Source organism: Delphinapterus leucas, chromosome 16, assembly GCF_059928025.1.
Source record: "Delphinapterus leucas isolate spDelLeu-1000000601 "Yukka" chromosome 16, BTC_Dleu_Yukka2, whole genome shotgun sequence".
NCBI lineage: Eukaryota > Metazoa > Chordata > Mammalia > Artiodactyla > Monodontidae > Delphinapterus > Delphinapterus leucas.
Window position 1 is genome coordinate 48774470 of NC_143144.1, and position 17191 is coordinate 48791660.

The 17191-nt window shown below is 39.7% G+C and overlaps 1 protein-coding gene across 1 annotated transcript in view; it reads right to left on the reverse strand.

Annotated features, from left to right (window-relative positions):
• The window catches only part of LOC149747274 (uncharacterized), a 215502-nt gene that overhangs the window by 60558 nt on the left and 137753 nt on the right, over positions 1-17191 (reverse strand). The window contains exons 8-9 of the mRNA XM_089897354.1: positions 12918-12957; positions 6197-6340 (exon numbers count right to left, since the gene is read on the reverse strand). The gene's annotated coding sequence lies outside the window, so the exon portion shown is untranslated. The remainder of the gene's footprint in view (positions 1-6196; positions 6341-12917; positions 12958-17191) is intronic.

Sequence of the window (17191 nt, forward strand, 5' to 3'; positions counted from 1 at the left end):
CATAACTTGAGCTTTCTTCCAATTTAAGTCAACACTTATTCCATTTCACATTTGCTTAGCACCATGCTACGTGCTCAAAAAAAGTAGTCATTAGTTTAAGTCATGCCAAATATATCGCTGTTTCCAGGAAACTGTGTTCTAATGTAGCAACGCAGAGTGACAGATGGACCAGGAAAGGCTACCTGCGTTAGATCAGTAACCCTGATAGCAGGTCCTCCTCTGCAACATTAATCTAATAAGGGAGTCTCAAAACAAGAAAATTAAAGTTCACAACAGAGTGTGTAATTCATTTAGGTTAGTGAGTGGCACATGTACGTATTACATATTTCTGTCAGATGGCAATGCTTCTTGCTAAACTCCTATTTAGTGCCCAAAGAGTACTAAGGCAGCTGAATTTTCAAACCATAAAACTGATTCCACAGGATCTGCACATTGTACATTTAAACCATAACATTAAGAATTTCTTTTTGAGACTGATTTCTTTTTTGTATCACTGGCATATTAATTATTATTAATATTATATTAATTGCAACTATTTTCACTTTCAAATAATATTCCACTAATTCAGAATCAAATGAAATAATATTGAATAAATGGACCAACATACACCAGAGCCTCTCAGGACATCATCATGTGGACCTATGGCAGATATCACATAACGAAATATAACAAATAAACCCCCATAAAGTGGGGGACTTACTTAGGAATCTTACCTAGAAGGGTAAACTTATAGGATATAGGAAAATATTGGACAATTAATTAATCAAATCAATGAACAAGAATAAATCTCATCTCAATAAATAATGTGTCAAAGACATCAAAGTCCCCACCAACTCAGAAAGCATATTATAAGGAATTATTCTCCACCTCATTCCTGACCTAATCCAACTGTACACGGCAGACACTCAAATTAAAAGGGGAGGCTGGGCTTGTACCTAAATTTTTAATAATTTTTTGAGCTCTGCCCTAAATATCTTCCCACCTCATCTATTAGAAGCACCTACTCAACAAAAAACCTACTCATTCTTCCACTTATGCAGAATGACACAACAGATATCTTAAACTACTCTCTCAAATAAAAATAAAGAAGAAAATATAACATCTTTTTAAATGTACCAGTGAGGCGACAATAAAGTAAGAGACAGTAAAAGTAGGAAAGCTGGGAAGTAAGAAAGCAACAAAACCAGAACCCTGGTCACCCTGAACTTATTATAATGATTACATGGAGCAAGAGAGTAGATAAAACCAAGACTCCTCAAGCTGGTGAGTTTAAGAGCTCCTGGCATAAAACTGGAAATTTACAGAACTATACCCTCAGGATATGGGCAATGAATGAGAAGTAAACCTGCTCCATCAAAAGAGAAGAGAAACTGCTTTTTATCCCCAGCACCTTTTTGGGGGGTGAGGTGAGGCATGGCGGTGGTCTGGGCGGAAAACTTCCCTTGAGAATTCACAGCCAACAACTAGTACTCGTGTGGTTTTGTGGTCTAAATTCGTACTGTATGCTTCAAGAAAGCTCAAGCAGAGAATTTAATTTAAAGACTGTCTAGATTGATGGTACCTACAGGTACCTGGCAGAAGCAAATATAAATACTCCCTGGGAAAACCTACCTTTAATCTTGACCCTAAAGAACTCACACAGATAAAAATTGCAAGGGGGCTTCCCTGGTGGCGCAGTGGTTGAGCGTCCGCCTACCGATGCAGGGGACACGGGTTCGTGCCCCGGTCCGGGAAGATCCCACATGCCGCGGAGTGGCTGGGCCCGTGAGCCATGGCCGCTGAGCCTGCGCGTCCGGAGCCTGTGCTCCGCAATGGGAAAAGCCACAACAGTGAGAGGTCCGCGTACCGCAAAAAAAAAAAAAAAAAAAATTGCAAGGAACATGAGTTCAGCCAATAAACCATAAACACAAGGAAATACAATACTATGAATGAGCACCAACAGAAACAGGCAAATGAAATCAGATCTGAAAAGACTTCGAATACTGGAATTATCAGCATAAAATAAGTACACTTAATATATCTCACTAAAGAAAAAATTGAAAAGGAGCAAAATTTTATTTAAAAAATATTACCAAGCTGGTCTTTAGGGAAATTCTTTACTTAATCCACTGAGCTGTGGCACAAACATAGTTAAAGTGCCTGATTCAAGAGGGGTCAGTTCTGTGATTCATTAATATCAATCTTCAATTTAAGACAGCCCACCCAAAATGCTCTAAAAGAATCTAGAAGTAGATAAAGGAGATTTCACAGACTGTCAGGCTCAATATCACGCACCACATCACTCTGATGGCAAGAATGCCCTCATACTACCCACATCAACCAGAATATAGAGACCAGTCTCCCAGGGCTAACCTTGCAGGGGTATACTTAGTACCATTCACTGACCCCATCACCAAAAGTTACTTTCTACCACCAATGACTGTAAGGCTATCACTCCATCTCTCCTAACCTTAGAACTTCTGAGGCACCTCCAGGGAAACCACTGCCCTAAAAGCAGGTCAGTCTATGGGAATTCCAACTGGAGGGCCTATGGTTAAGTACCAAACCCAAGAGGGATTGTGTCCCTGCAGGAGAATTGCAGGCATAATGAACACTGGAAGTAATACTGTGCAAACATCTATTTTCTTTCTATTTTTCATCCTCCTGTAGGTTCACTACGCCACAGTGATTCTCAGTCTTTACTTCCTTAAGGAAGTAAACAAAACTTTCTTTAAACAAAACTCTGTGGAAGCTCACTATATAAAACATATAAAAGCAGAGCTGGTGGTTGATGAGACAAGAAGGTGGTCAAAGGCCTTGCCTTCCTCCCTCACCTGTAACCCACTCCCAGGTATGTTGGAATTTCAAGGGCAATAAGGAACCATGTCTGAAAAGCACTGGCCTGGTGAGGATGATGATATAATGATAAGGATGATAATTTAACTTAACAGTGATGCCTTTAGAGAAGAATAAAAAGGAACAATACATTATAGTCCCAGCTTCGTATCAGCCTAAGTAGAATGCATCTATTAAATGTTGACCCATCTCAGCTGTCATCACCATTTGAGAACTCTGACCCCCTAGGAGCACAGAACTTCAGTTCAGGAGAAGCCATATTTGTACTGCATGGTGAATGTTTCTAAGAGATTGTAAAGCAGCATCACTCATGAGGCCTGGGGTTCCTTGCGAAAAAAAAGAGGGGAAAAAATGCTTAGTTAACTAGTACATGAAGCATCAAGTACATTACGGAACTAGTAGGGCCAAACCATCTGCAAATAAGAATTTGAGAAGTTTCTTCTAAGCACGGGAAAACTGAAGGTACTTGTCATAGATGGGTTACCTCAGTGAAAGAAAAAGGAGGTTTCAAAATTTACGAGTCAAAAGGGAATTTCCAGTACTCCCTTCATGCATTTGTACTGGGAAATTTACAAGTCAGGTTCACTGTATAATGTGACAGAGGAAGTGATCTGGGTTTTCTCGTCATATCTTAACCCTCATTAGTTATTTTACAAGATATATAAAAACTAGTGGCAATTATGGAGTTCTTGTTTATTTTAATGCTTCTGTCCTACCACTGTGGCCTAATCTGGAGAGGTACTAAATGAATTGAATGAGGATTAGGTCTACCTAATAATAAGACGGAATAACTTATGTTATTACCCACATGGAACACTTTGTAGCCACTTTTTAGCATGTTGTAAAAGAAAACTTAAAAACATGCGGAAAACGCTGAAGTTATACTGAGGAAAAACAGATCTAGAACACTATAATTCTAATTTTGTACTTTTTACAAGGTATATGTAGTCGTAAGGAAAAAAACTGGCAGCATCCACACCAAAATATTACCAGCAGCTACCTCTGAGTGGTGGTTTGTATTTTGTTGTTTGAACTTGTTAATGCTCATCAAATTTTCTGTTTAGAATTAGGAAAAAAGTAAATTTAAAAACAAAAAGAGATTTTACTTTTAGTAAAATTGGTACAATATACCTGAAGTTCTAAGGTTTGTATATTTCATAAATTTTGAGACTCATATACAAATGCAAGAGCTGTGTGATTCTGTAGCCAAACTCCAGCCACAACTGCTTTGGAAGGAACAGCTGCTCACCAACAGCTCAGGTGAGCCAAGCCTAACTGCTCCCGGCAGCATACTAGGCTCAGTGTGGGAAAGGACACACAGCCGGGGAGGCACACCTCCCAGAGGTTTCAGTCCATCCTAACAGAATTGTCACTGTTTGGATGCAACCCCATCAGTGACTACACCAGGCTATCTAGAATCCTCTGCCTCTGTGAGGGTGAGGCCTATTTAACTGTTTGTTTTAAGACTGCCTTTGTATTAATGTAAAGCAGGAAAAAATCCTTGGCCACATTTGCAATCTAAATGTCACCACCGTGTAATCAGTGAGGCAGCGTAATTGTTCAAAGCACAGTCCGTGAAATCAGACAAATCTAGGTTCAAGTTCTGGCTCTACCATCCTCTAACTGCACGGGCTTGGGCAAGTTTCATAATGTCACGAGCCTCAGGTTATTCATCTTTCAAAGAAGGTTACCACACCAACCTCCCAGGATTTTATACACAGATTTTCAACTCATGTTGCCCACTATTGGGGACAAAACAAAAAGTGGATACGATTTATTCTTTTTTTTTTTTTTTTTTTTTTTTGCAGTACGCCGGCCTCTCAGTGTTGTGGCCTCTCCCGTTGCGGAGCACAGGCTCCGGACGCGCAGGCTCAGCGGCCATGGCTCACGGGTCCAGCTGCTCCGCGGCATGTGGGATCTTCCTGGGCCGGGGCACGAACCCGTGTCCCCTGCATCGGCAGGAGGACTCTCAACCACTGCGCCACCAGGGAAGCCCGATACGATTTATTTTTAAACTCACTTAAACTTAAAACTCATATCCTTCAGGGAAACTTCCCAGCTATACATACTGAGAGTGATCACTTGAGCCAAGACTAAGCACTTGAATAGATGTCCTACATTTTAAGGGATTCAGGCTCTGAAACAAGCTTGTGAACTACATGAGAAGATTTCTAGCAAAATCTCATCATCCCTTGCCTTTATCATCTTCACTAACTATATTGAAAGGATCTGGGTACTGGTACAAATGTCACAGACACAACAGGATTGTATCAGAAACATCAAAGTCCACTCATACTTCCTATACTGCCTTCATAATCAATTCAGAATGTATCAACAAAGACGTCAGAGCGTATGTTAGAAAGAGGGCATATTTTAATAATGTCACATACCGATAATATACTCTCAGTGAAATTATAAAATTAGAAAATACTTGATTTTAATACACTAATTAAATGCTATAAATCCCATTTCTGCCATTTACTCTCTGAGAAATAGTAGGCCAGCTATTTAACCACTTGGAACCTCAGCATTCTCATCTAGAAAGTGGGACTTGTTTAATGTTCTCATGATGGTATGATGATCGAAGATATAAACTATTTGGCACAGGGTATATTTAAAGTGTTCTATATTGGTAGATTGGGAAAAAGAACCCCTAAAGGATCAAGACGACACACAACATGGCATAGGCTATGCCATAAAAAAGGAGCCAGTGCATCAAAAGCCAGACATCGCTGAAGGCCGAAGGATGTGAAATAATGCATTACCCTGACCTTGATGATAAAGTTGGTTGAGGAGTAAAGAATTATCGCTCTAAGCAAGAAAATGAAGTAACCACTTAACACTGTAACTTGAGGGGTCAAGGAGACAAGCAGGTCAAATTCAATGACTAACAGGGAACCAGTGAATCAGATGCAGCTACCACCCAGTCAGACTCAGATATGGCCTTGATGTCAAACAGGGTAGAGAAAAGCCAGTAAGTAACAGCTGATTCAAAGGACACACATTCATTGAGCTTTGATACTGACTGCCCCATTCCCAGAAGAGAAAGCAGTGAGGTATCCGGCTAGAAATTTACTATCGCTTTCATTTGTCCATAGTCAAACGTTGCCTTTTTTACTGTCATCTTTATTGTATGCCAGGCAATAGGAAGGACTCTAGAGGGGCTGAGTCAGAGTTGCTTAAGAAAGAGTTAAGAGTGACATCCTGTTACACAGTCAAGTTCAGAGAACAACAGTCACTAGTGTATTTGAGGCCAGAGGGTGAGGTTCTGCTCTAAGAAGGTTCCCAGAGAATGGCTCAACTTGACTTAGTACAGAGTGTGCCACACTAGGTTCAATCCAAGCTCTAAGTCATGACATACCTCCAACAGCTACTGTTTTGCATTTATCGCTGGGTTCCTTTAAAATTATTCTCATGTACGCTTCCTGAGGCAGGGTCTTGTCTTCTATTTCATAAGCTTCTCAGCCACACACTTTTGTGCATCCCAAAGAACTCAACGGTGTACCTAGAATAGAAGAGCAATTTAAGCTTAACCACTTTGAAAATGGAATCATGAAATTCCTACATTGAAAGAGACCTTATCAATCCAGGACACCTCACTATAAAGAAAAGCATTTAAGTTTTCAAGTATTAGACTGGAAACAAAAATTCACAACTGACCTTCCCCACCTCCCACCCCATCTTTTGTCACCCCCATCATTTTTTCTTTTTTTTCTTTCTTTCTTTCCTCAATCTTTAATAAAAATTGTCATAAAATATACATAACATAAACTTATCCCATCTTTTCTTAACTGAAAACAAAAGTCTGTAACCCTCTATCACAGAGAGGTATCTCTCCTTTTATATATTTATCTACTATCTTTAACTGTCGACAAATAACTGATGTTCACAAATAAAGTATAGCAGTTTCACTACGAAAACAAAGGGTAACTCCTAAATTACCCTCTTTACAAGTTGACTGATAAAAAGGTGGTCATTTCTCTAGGCTAAAACATTACCCTCATGAATGATACCTTTCATAGTTATATGTGTGTAAATGGGTGTGTGCATAACCAGGAAGATAATGTTTTGCATCTGACAAGGAACAAAGAAAGTTGTTCATTTAGTCCCTATTTACGGTCATTTGTACTTACATGTGAAAGAATGTGGAATCTAATGGCATCTAGCAAGGTGGCATTTCATTTTGATCGTGTTTCTTTTAATCAGCAACATTCTATTTTTTTCTTTATAATAATGTATTAGAAGTGGGTTCTCAACTATTTCCAGGATCACACAAGCCCCTCATCATTGAATATCTGATGATAGCTAAGCCTATTCTACTACCACTCAAATTTCAGGAGGATCTTCAACTCTCTGAAGCCCATCCCTGGACCCCAGGATAAAAATCCTAGGGATTTGCATGGACCAAACTGGGCTCCTATCTTAAGACAGCTAACAGGCTAAACTTTGTGAGGAAACAATTCTTGGAACAAAAAACTACTCTTGATAGTCCGTAAGGACCTAGTCATACCAAGCAATCTCCCATTTTAACCAACCTTTATCCTATCTGTAAGAAATAGCACTATCCTTGTAAATAATCAAATACAGTCAATAGAAAGCCACTGTCACAAACTAACTAAGAACAAACAAAAAGGACTCTCTTGCCATTACATTAGCTTAAAAGTGTTCAATTAAAGCTTCAGAGTGGGCTTCCCTGGTGGCGCAGTGGTTAAGAATCCACCTGCCAATGCAGGGGACACAGGTTCGAGCCCTGGTCTGGGAAGATCCCACATGCCTCAGAGCAACTAAGCCCATGTGCCACAACTACTGAGCCCGCAAGCCACAACTACTGAGCCTGCCTGCCACAACTACTGAAGCCCGCGCCTAGAGCCTGTGCTCCACAACAAGAGAAGCCACTGCAATGAGAAGCCCGCGCACCGCAACGAAGAGTAGCCCCTGCTCACCACAGCTAGAGAAAACCAGGACGCAGCAACGAAGACCCAACGCAGCCAAATATAAATTAATTAATTTTTTTAAAAAGCTTCGGAGTAAAATATATTTATATAAAAGAACATCATCTTCTGATGATACCAACATACAGTGCATATAGCTAAAGATAAATCAAGAGTTCCGCCCACCTAAAAGAAGTATAACTCAGGGGGCTTCCCTGGTGGCACAGTGTTTGAGAGTCCGCCTGCCGATGCAGGGGACACGGGTTCATGCCCCGGTCCGGGAAGATGCCACATGCCGCGGAGCGGCTGGGCCCGTGAGCCATGGCCGCTGAGCCTGCGTGTCCGGAGCCTGTGCTCCGCAACGGGAGAGGCCACAACAGTGAGAGGCCCGCGTACCGCAAAAAAAAAAAAAAAGGTATAACTCAGGAAATAGGGTGTCACCTTATATTCAAGACCTCACTGTCTCATATTACAAACAAAAATCTGGGTTTTTTTAATAATAATGTTTGGGAAAATAACTTCAATTAATGCTAGCTTTGGATGCTTATAGGTCCCTTGACAGAAACTGGTTAACAAAGAGAAGCAAAGAAATAGATTGAACAATTATTTTCAGAGGTAGGATCTAACAATAGCAAATGTGAGGTATCATTTTTTAAAAGTCTTTTAAGTATCATTTTAAAAAGCAATATGGATTTGGGGATTATAGATGCCCAATGGAATAGGTCTGTTTATCTCTACTTCCTTCTCAACCCCATTAAAATTATAGCAAAGAGGACAAAAGATATAAATCCATAAGGACAAAAAGAACAGAAAAGTATATTAGTGAAGACAACAGACATCAATGGCATTTTGGAAGCTGAAGGCAGAGATGACTGCTGAGCAGAGCAGAGCAGAGCAGAGCAGAACAGGCAAGCAAACGAAAGAGAGGCAAACGAAGCTTGAGAAGCAAACGAAAATCCAGCCGAATGCTCCAGAAAGGCTCAGGACATGCAGCTTCTGGTCACCGGGAGAAGACAGCAAGGAGCTGAGAAGCGGGAGGCTGACTAAAGTCTGTACAAAACGCAGTTAGACCCTTGCCTTATACCACATATAAAACTTAACTCAAAATGGATTAAAAACCTAAATGTAAGACCTGAAAATATAAACCTGCTAGAAGAAAACATAGGGGGAAAGCTTCATGACACTGGATTTGGCAACGATTTCTTGGCTATGATACCAAAAGCATAGGGAACAAAAGCTTTAAAAATAGACAAATGAGACTGTATCAAACTTTAGAACTTCTGTACAGCAAAGGAAACAATCAGAGTGAAAAGGCAACCTATGAAATAGAAGAAAATATTTGCAAACTATACACATTATAAGGGATTAATATCCAGAACATATAAAGAATTTCTACAACTCAACACCAAAAACCAAATAACCCTGTTAAAAAACCTGAACAGACACTTCTCCAAAGATGTACAGATGGTTAACAAGCATATGAAAGTATCCTCAACATCATTAATCATCAGGGAAATGAAAATCAAAACCAAATGAGATACCATCTCACAGCTGTGAGGCTGACCACTCTCAAAAACCAAAACAACAAGTGTTGGCGTGCAGAAAAGGGAACCCTTGTGCACTGTTGGTGGTAATGTAAAATGATGCAACCACTCCATGGAAAACAGCATGAAGGTTCTACAAAAAGTTAAAAATAGAACTACCCCATGATCCGACAATCCCACTTCTGGGTGTATTACCCCTCGCCCAGAACTGAAAGCAGGATCTCGAAGAGGTATTTGCACAACCATCTTCACTGCAGCATTATTCACAATAGCCAAGAGGTGAAAGCAACCTAAATGTCCATCAACAGATGAATGGATAAAGAAGATGTGGTATATACATATAATGGAATATTATTTACTCTTTAAAAAAAAAAAAAGGAAATCCTGTCATATGCTACAACATGGATGAACCTTGATTGAGGACATTACACTAAGTAAAATAAGCCAATCACAAAAGTAAATACTATAAGATTCTACTTATATGAGGCATCTGAAGTAGTCAAACTCTTAGAAAATAGAACAGTGCTTACCAGAGGCTGAGGCAGGGGAAAAAGGAGAGTTGTCCAGTGGGTGTAGTTTCAGTTTTGCAAGAAGAAAAAGTTTCAGAGACCTGAAGCTTAACAATGTGAATATAGCTAACACTACTATATTATACACTTAAAAGGTTAAGAGGGTAAATTTTATATTGTGTTTTTAACCACAGTAAAAAAATTAAGGAGATTATCCTGGATTATCTAGACAGATTCAATGTAATCATAAGGGTCCTTAAAAGTGAAAGAGGTAAGCAGACAGAAGGTCAAAGAAATGCAACATGAGATGTATTTGACCTGCTGTTGCTCCTTTAAAAGGGAGGAGGGGGGCCGAGAGCCAAGGAATGCAGCTGGGGAAAGCAAGGGAATGGATTCTCCTCTAGGGAGGAAGGCAGCCCTGCAGACAATCCTGACTTTAGCCCAGTAAGACCCATGTCAGACTTCTGACCTACAGAACTGCAAGGTAACACATTTGTGTTGATTTAAACAACAACCAAAAAGGAGTTAGAACTCCAGATCTTCTCCCCAACTAGTAGAGCCAGCCTAAGCATCCTTACTTCCGTAAGAGGAAGCAGTTTACTCTCTGGAGAAAACCATATAGCAAGACTTCAGACTCAGAAACATCAGATAAGGTTGAAATAGAGGCATCAAGAAGTCAGCATTACAGGCTTGGATGGTGAGACGTCTGGCCCCCTCCCCCAACATGGCTCCCGCAAATCCTCACAGGCCAGCTTTTACCCCACAAAACAGTGAGCAGAGGATTCTGTTTTGGAGAAACTGAAAGATCCAAGAAAAAAGATTTGCAGATTCTGATGTCTTGGAGACAGTAACTCACACGTCCAGGTTCCTGTCCAAAAAGCCTATAGTGAAGTCCACTAAGTAAACAAATTTCCAGTCCACTTTTTATAGTCTCACTCCCAAATATGAACAGACAACTAAATTCTCACCATTAATTTGAGTAAAGCCTCTAACATTAAAATCAGGGGCCAAGGGACTTCCATGGCTGTCGAGTGGTTAAGATTTCACCTTACAACGTAGGGGGTGTGGGTTCGATCCCTGGTCCGGGAGCTAAGATCCCACCTGCCTTGCAGCCAAAAAACCAAAACATAAAACAGAAGCAATATTGTAACAAATTCAATAAAGACTTTAAAAATGGTCCTCATCAAAAAAAAATTTTTTTAATCAATTTATTTATTTATTTTTGGCTGTGTGGGGTCTTTGTTGCTGTGCTCTGGCCTTCTCTAGTTGCCGCGAGCAGGGGCTACTCTTCGTTGCGGTGCACGGGCTTCTCATTGTGGTGGCTTCTCTTGTTGCGGAGCATGGGCTCTAGGCTCACGGGCTTCAGTAGCTGTGGCTTGCTGGCTCAGTAGTTGTGGCTCACGGACTTAGGTGCTCCGTGGCATGTGGGATCTTCCCAGACCAGGGATCGAACCCACGTCCCCTGCATTGGCAGGCGGATTCTTAACCACTGCACCACCAGGGAAGCCCCCCAAAAAATCTTTAAAAACAAAATAAAATAAAACCAGGGGCCAAAACAAGTTGATAAAAAGGGGAAACAGAGGAAAAAGTTCAAAAAGCAGACAGAAACTGCAAAATAATCCCATTCATATTCTCAAGGGAAAAGAGAAAATATTGTATCCATGAAATAAGAACAGGTTCCCACTTTTTTAAAGAAATATTCAGAGGCCAATAAAAAATTAAATTTGAAATTAAAAATATGCTGGCAGAAATCAGAAGTTCAAAAAATACTAAGAAAACCTCTCAGAAAAAAAGAACAATACAGAAAGTTAGAAAATAGCTAAGAAATAGACATTAAAAAATTACAGAATCAAACCAGTAGGTCCAAATATCCAACTAACAAACTGACAGAAAACAGAGAAAAGGGTGGAGGAAAAGGAAAATTATCAAAGGAATAGTATAAGAAAAATTTCCAAATTAGAGGACATGAGTTTCTGAATTGAAAGGACCATGAACATCAACAAGCCGTAAGACATATGTTCCAATATGAAAGTTCAGAATTCTGGGGATAAAGAAAAGAGTCAAACATTTTCCAGAGAAACAAAATAGTTCACATACAACCAACTAGAAAGAAGAATGGCCTGAGACATTTTAATATGCCTTGCAAAGCTCAGTCATAAAGTATAGTCATAATAAAGCAAACATTAAATATGTATTTAACCACAGACTGTAACATGACTGCAAGAGTCAGGAAGAGTAGATGTGCACTGAGGGTAAAGAGTTGTGTATGAGAGGTAAATCCTCAGCAGGAAATCAATGTGTATGTCTAAAATTTTAAAAGAAATCAAGAAATGCACACAGTGGGCTATTTAGAAATAGGTAGGTGGACATGAGAAAATATAACTAAAAGAGTTGAAAAGTACCATCTTTGGGTAAAGGAGTAATGGGAGTATAAGAACAACAGGGAACGGCTGTTACAGTACTAGTTTAATTTTAAACAATGTACATGGAATTATCTCAAAATAAATAAAGTAAATGAATAAATGGATGGAAGGAAGGGAGGGAGGAAGGAAGAAAGGAAGGAAAGAATATTTAACAAGGCAAATCTGCAAACTGTTACACAGTGGAGATCTCCTATGTTCACCTACACAGAAAGAGTGAAAATAGCAACTATTCTAACATTATGCAAATACTTTCTTGTGGCTTGGAATAAAATTTCCAATTATAGCACCATACATGAATTCCAGAAGTGCTGTATCACAAACAACTAAAATGATAACATGCTTGGCAAATGGTACTGGATGCTTCAAAAATGTGACTCTAATAATGAAGACACTGACATCAAATATGTATGTAAAGAGTTGGAAGAAAATTATTCTGAAGTAGGAAAAAAGTAGTAATTGTAATATTATGTTTTATATAAATGTGATTATTAAATATACATGTGTAACTAGATTAATTAAATGGTATAAGTATGTACTTGACTATTACATCTATATCCCCAAAACATTCCTTATATGTTCAAGTTGACCACAAAAATTGTTTTGTTCTTCTCATGGGAAAACACGAAAAATGTAAACTTAACATAAAAGGTACATAAAGAAATTAATTCCATTTACCTGAATCCCGTTATTTCTCTTTATCAGTCTTCCTTCCAATCTAGAAGAAAATAATAAGTAAATTAAACTGCATTCTTCTGGTCATGAGCTGCTTATAAGAAAAAAAAAAACTATTATTTACTTCTTGTTCCCTAGCCATAGCAAAAATTGTTCTTTCCCACTTCTCAGCTAATTTCTGGCTGTCATGGTACTCAGAGTAAGCTTTACAAAGCAAAGCTATGCAGAAGCAAGTATGTAAAGTCAAGCCAATAAAAAATTGCATTCCAAGTGTAACTAACGGTATCACGAGTTCTAGAATCATATATTTTATAAATTATCTTCTCACCATTCAGCTAAATAACCGCTGACAATACAGAGAAAGATAAAGAAGCATGAAGGCATGTTTTCAAAACATAAGAATTATGTAAAAAAGGAGTAAAAAAGGTAGCAACATGTTTATATTCAGTATCCTGTGATAAACTACACACCATATAAATGTTTATGATCAAAGAGCTTATAAATAGACTTTAATCCACCTCATCTTAAAAGCTTAGAAATGCTTCCTCATTGAATTTCACAAAAGACTTTCTCAACTAAAAATGAAATATAGCCCTTCGAAAATATATATGTGAATATACATGTGAATTACGGTACCTGCAGAAAGAGGCGAAAAAGTATCCTTTTAAAAAATTAATAAACATTTGTATTAATATATTTTATACATACAGAAATCTTGAGTGGCTTAATTTTCCTAAAGTGAACACATATGTGTAACCACCACTCTCCCCAAAGATCACCACTGCCATGACTCTGAATACCACACACTAGTTTTGCCTACTGGATCAAGGATCTGTCTGAGAGTCTAAGAATCTCTGCATCTGGACCAAAATAAAATGCAAGAGAGAAGCAAGTAGTCACAGACTGCAAGATATTATTTCAGAAAGATGTTGATGTGTCTGAGGAAGATGTTTTGACTGGTTGCATGGTTGTTTGAAGTCAACCTGCAGGGTCTCCAGAAACCGCAGGAAACAGAAGGTGTTTTATGATATAAATAGCAGGGAAAGGGCCTTTCTTCCTATTGTCCAGGAGGTATGTACGGTTGGAAGTGACATGTGAGAAGCAGGAGCAGAGGGAAGGGGGGAGGGGGACAAGGGAGTTTGGACCTCCTTTCTATAGGTATAAAAACACCTATAAAATAAAGATAATTACCAAACAAGTATGTTTAGTCTAACAAGCTAGACCAAGTTACTGACGCATCATCTCATTTGATCTTCCATTTGCTCTGAAGACAGCATATCTTATCTGCCTGTAGACAGATAAGGATATTAAGTCTCAAAGCAAAGTATAGTGCACAAAGTTAAACAGTTAGTAGGTGACGCAAAGCTGTTCCTCTTTACAGCCTGTATGCAGGACTAGACACCAAAAACAAAAAGGAAAATGTTCACAGAAAAGAAGCCACTGTAATTGGATACAGAATATATTGTATTGTCTTTGCCCATGAATCATTATAAGAAAAGAACCAAGTAATTCAAATTCCATCAAGCCTTTCTGCTGAATTACCAAAAAGTTGAATGGTTCTGTTACGTGTAAACTAGGCGTACTCATCTTTCTGTACCTCAAAGGAGAAATTTCAAAAGAAATCCTTAAATTACACAAGGTGTAAATTTCTGACATGTTAACTTGTTTTATACACTTTGAATGCCTTCTCACTGCAAGTGTGGAAAACTAAAGAACACGATGTCCCTCAGAGAAAGTCACAGATACAGAAGGCAAATTACCACCAAAAATTATTGAGGAACCTATGATAATGTCACCTTCAAACGATACACCACACCTGCATGAATATCTAATTCTATCATAAGTACGTTCAAAAAAGCGGGGGCCAAAATAAGAACACTCTTCAAACAGGGAACTTTCTAATCTGCTACTTGAGAGGGAGAGGAAATAAAATATCTAAAAAAAGTTGTTATAAGACTATGTGATAAGGCCTTCTTGCACCCTCACTGATAAATACAAAATAATATGTCAATGTCAATAACTATGATTGTCAGACATCATGAAATGTCTTCACATTTAATCCTGTAAGAACCCTGCAAGCAGGGAAAGGTTAGGATCACCAATTTATCAAATGCAGACACTGGGCCCAAACAGGTCATATAACTTGTCCAAGGTCAGAAAATTGTCCAAGGTCAAAAACTTGTCCAAGATTTCAATGCGAGGAAGTAGGAACAGGTCCCAAATCAAGTAGTGTTGAACACCAAAAACACAGGACAGTTCTGGCTTAAAGATGACAGCAACCAAATCTGCTTTCCAATTCCAAATCATTTAGTGATTCTTTCACTATTTTCCGGTTTCCAATTGTTTTTGATATGTCCTGAGCAAAGGATATCAACATGCCTTCCTTCTGCGAGATGGGGGGAAGTTTCTTGTTAGCCAGTGGCTTGAGGACAGGAAATAAAAACAGGTCTGGATGGACTCTTTTTATGGATTTAGATAACTGCTAAAGCAGCTGAGAGCTCTCTGGTGATTGTCTGTGCCAGCTCTGGCACAGGGAAAGCATAGTAAAAGCTGCAGGCTTGATTTTACAGTGGACACATGCTGTGAACATACCATGTGAATTCTTTCTGTGACTCGTGAGTAAGAGAGTTAACTATGCTCACCTTGCACAGTAAAGCAGGAAAAAAATTATCCAAATTACACTCAGATGGCCGTGGCTTTAAACTTTCAACTAAGACTGAGTATAGTAAGGCAAGAATCTTTGTAGACATTAACCCAGTGACATTCAGAAGAATACTGGGAGGAGTGAGGACAGAGTAAGGTACCCTTCCCTTATTCACAACGATGCTGGTATAGCAATACCCAAACTCCTGTGTTTTTACTACTGCTGACTTCCTCCCAAGAAAAACTACACTGAAGTAGAAGATTCGAAGTAAAAAGGAATGAGAGGGGCATCCCTGGTGGCGCGGTGGTTGAGGGTCCGCCTGCCGATGCGGGGGACGCGGGTTCGTGCCCCGGTCCGGGAGGATCCCACGTGCCGCGGAGCGGCTGGGCCCGTGGGCCATGGCCACTGGGCCTGCGTGTCCGGAGCCTGGGCTCCACAACGGGAGGGGCCACAGCGATGAGAGGCCCGCGTACCGCAAAAAAAAAAAAAAAAAAAAAGTAAAAAGGAATGAGCCTCAGGAGCAAAGCTGAGGAAAGAAAAGACTCAAGTTCACAACATTCTCTAAGGCATTGCAAACTCCTACTCTACAAGCCTGTATTGGCAGGAAGGCCAGTCCTTTCAAGGCTTATGACTCCCTCTTAGGTCAGGGAGGGCAGTGGTTCATCTTGCTAGGTGGCTCACAGACATAAGACACAGAAAGGGCAGCAGGTATGCTTCATTTTTTGGCATCCCTGTCCCAAACTGAATTATTGTAGTTCAGTTGCTTCTTCCCGGGGGAAAACGGTGTGTAATTACACTTGAATACTACAGTGAGGCCAGTAACAGCACGTGACCAATTTAATTATATTTTCCTATTTTTATTAAATTTTCTATTAAAATTATACTTTATTAGAAGAGGAAAAACCACTGAAAGTGTCCTCATTCTCTCATAAGCAGAGTGCTATGTAAATTAAATCTTACTTTAAAAGAGTTCAAAATCCAAAGTACAATGTTAGTGCTTTCTTCCTCTAATATTTAACTGTCAGTAAACACAGTTTAATAGAAACTTTTCTTTCTTGGCTTGGCTTGGCTTGGAGAAGAACCTTTACAGTCTTAAGACAACAGTTGCAGGACCTCCCTGGTGGCGCAGTGGTTAAGAATCCGCCTGCCAATGCAGGGGACACGGGTTCGAGCCCTGGTCCAGAAGGATCCCACAAGCCACAGAGCAACTAGGCCCGTGCGCCACAACTACTGACACTGCACTCTAGAGCCCGTGAGCCACAACTACTGAGCACGTGTGCCACAACTACTGAGCCCGAGCGTCTAGAGCCCGTGCTCCACAACAAGAGAAGCCACTGCAATGAGAAGCCCGCGCACCGTAACGAAGAGTAGCCCCTGCTCGCCACAACTAGAGAAAGCCGAGGTGCAGCAACGAAGACCCAATGCAGCCAAAAATAAATAAATAAATAAATTTATATTTAAAAAATAAAGTCATAGATGATAACTAAAAAAGAAGACGACAACTACAGTTGCAAAGCCCCAGGCATCCTGTCTAGTTTATGGTGACTGCAAGTCGCAGTCTCCTGCTGGAGATACTGCAAGGCTTCCTTCTGCTAGCAGCTGGGACCAGTGTTCTTCACCAGGGAGAACACGT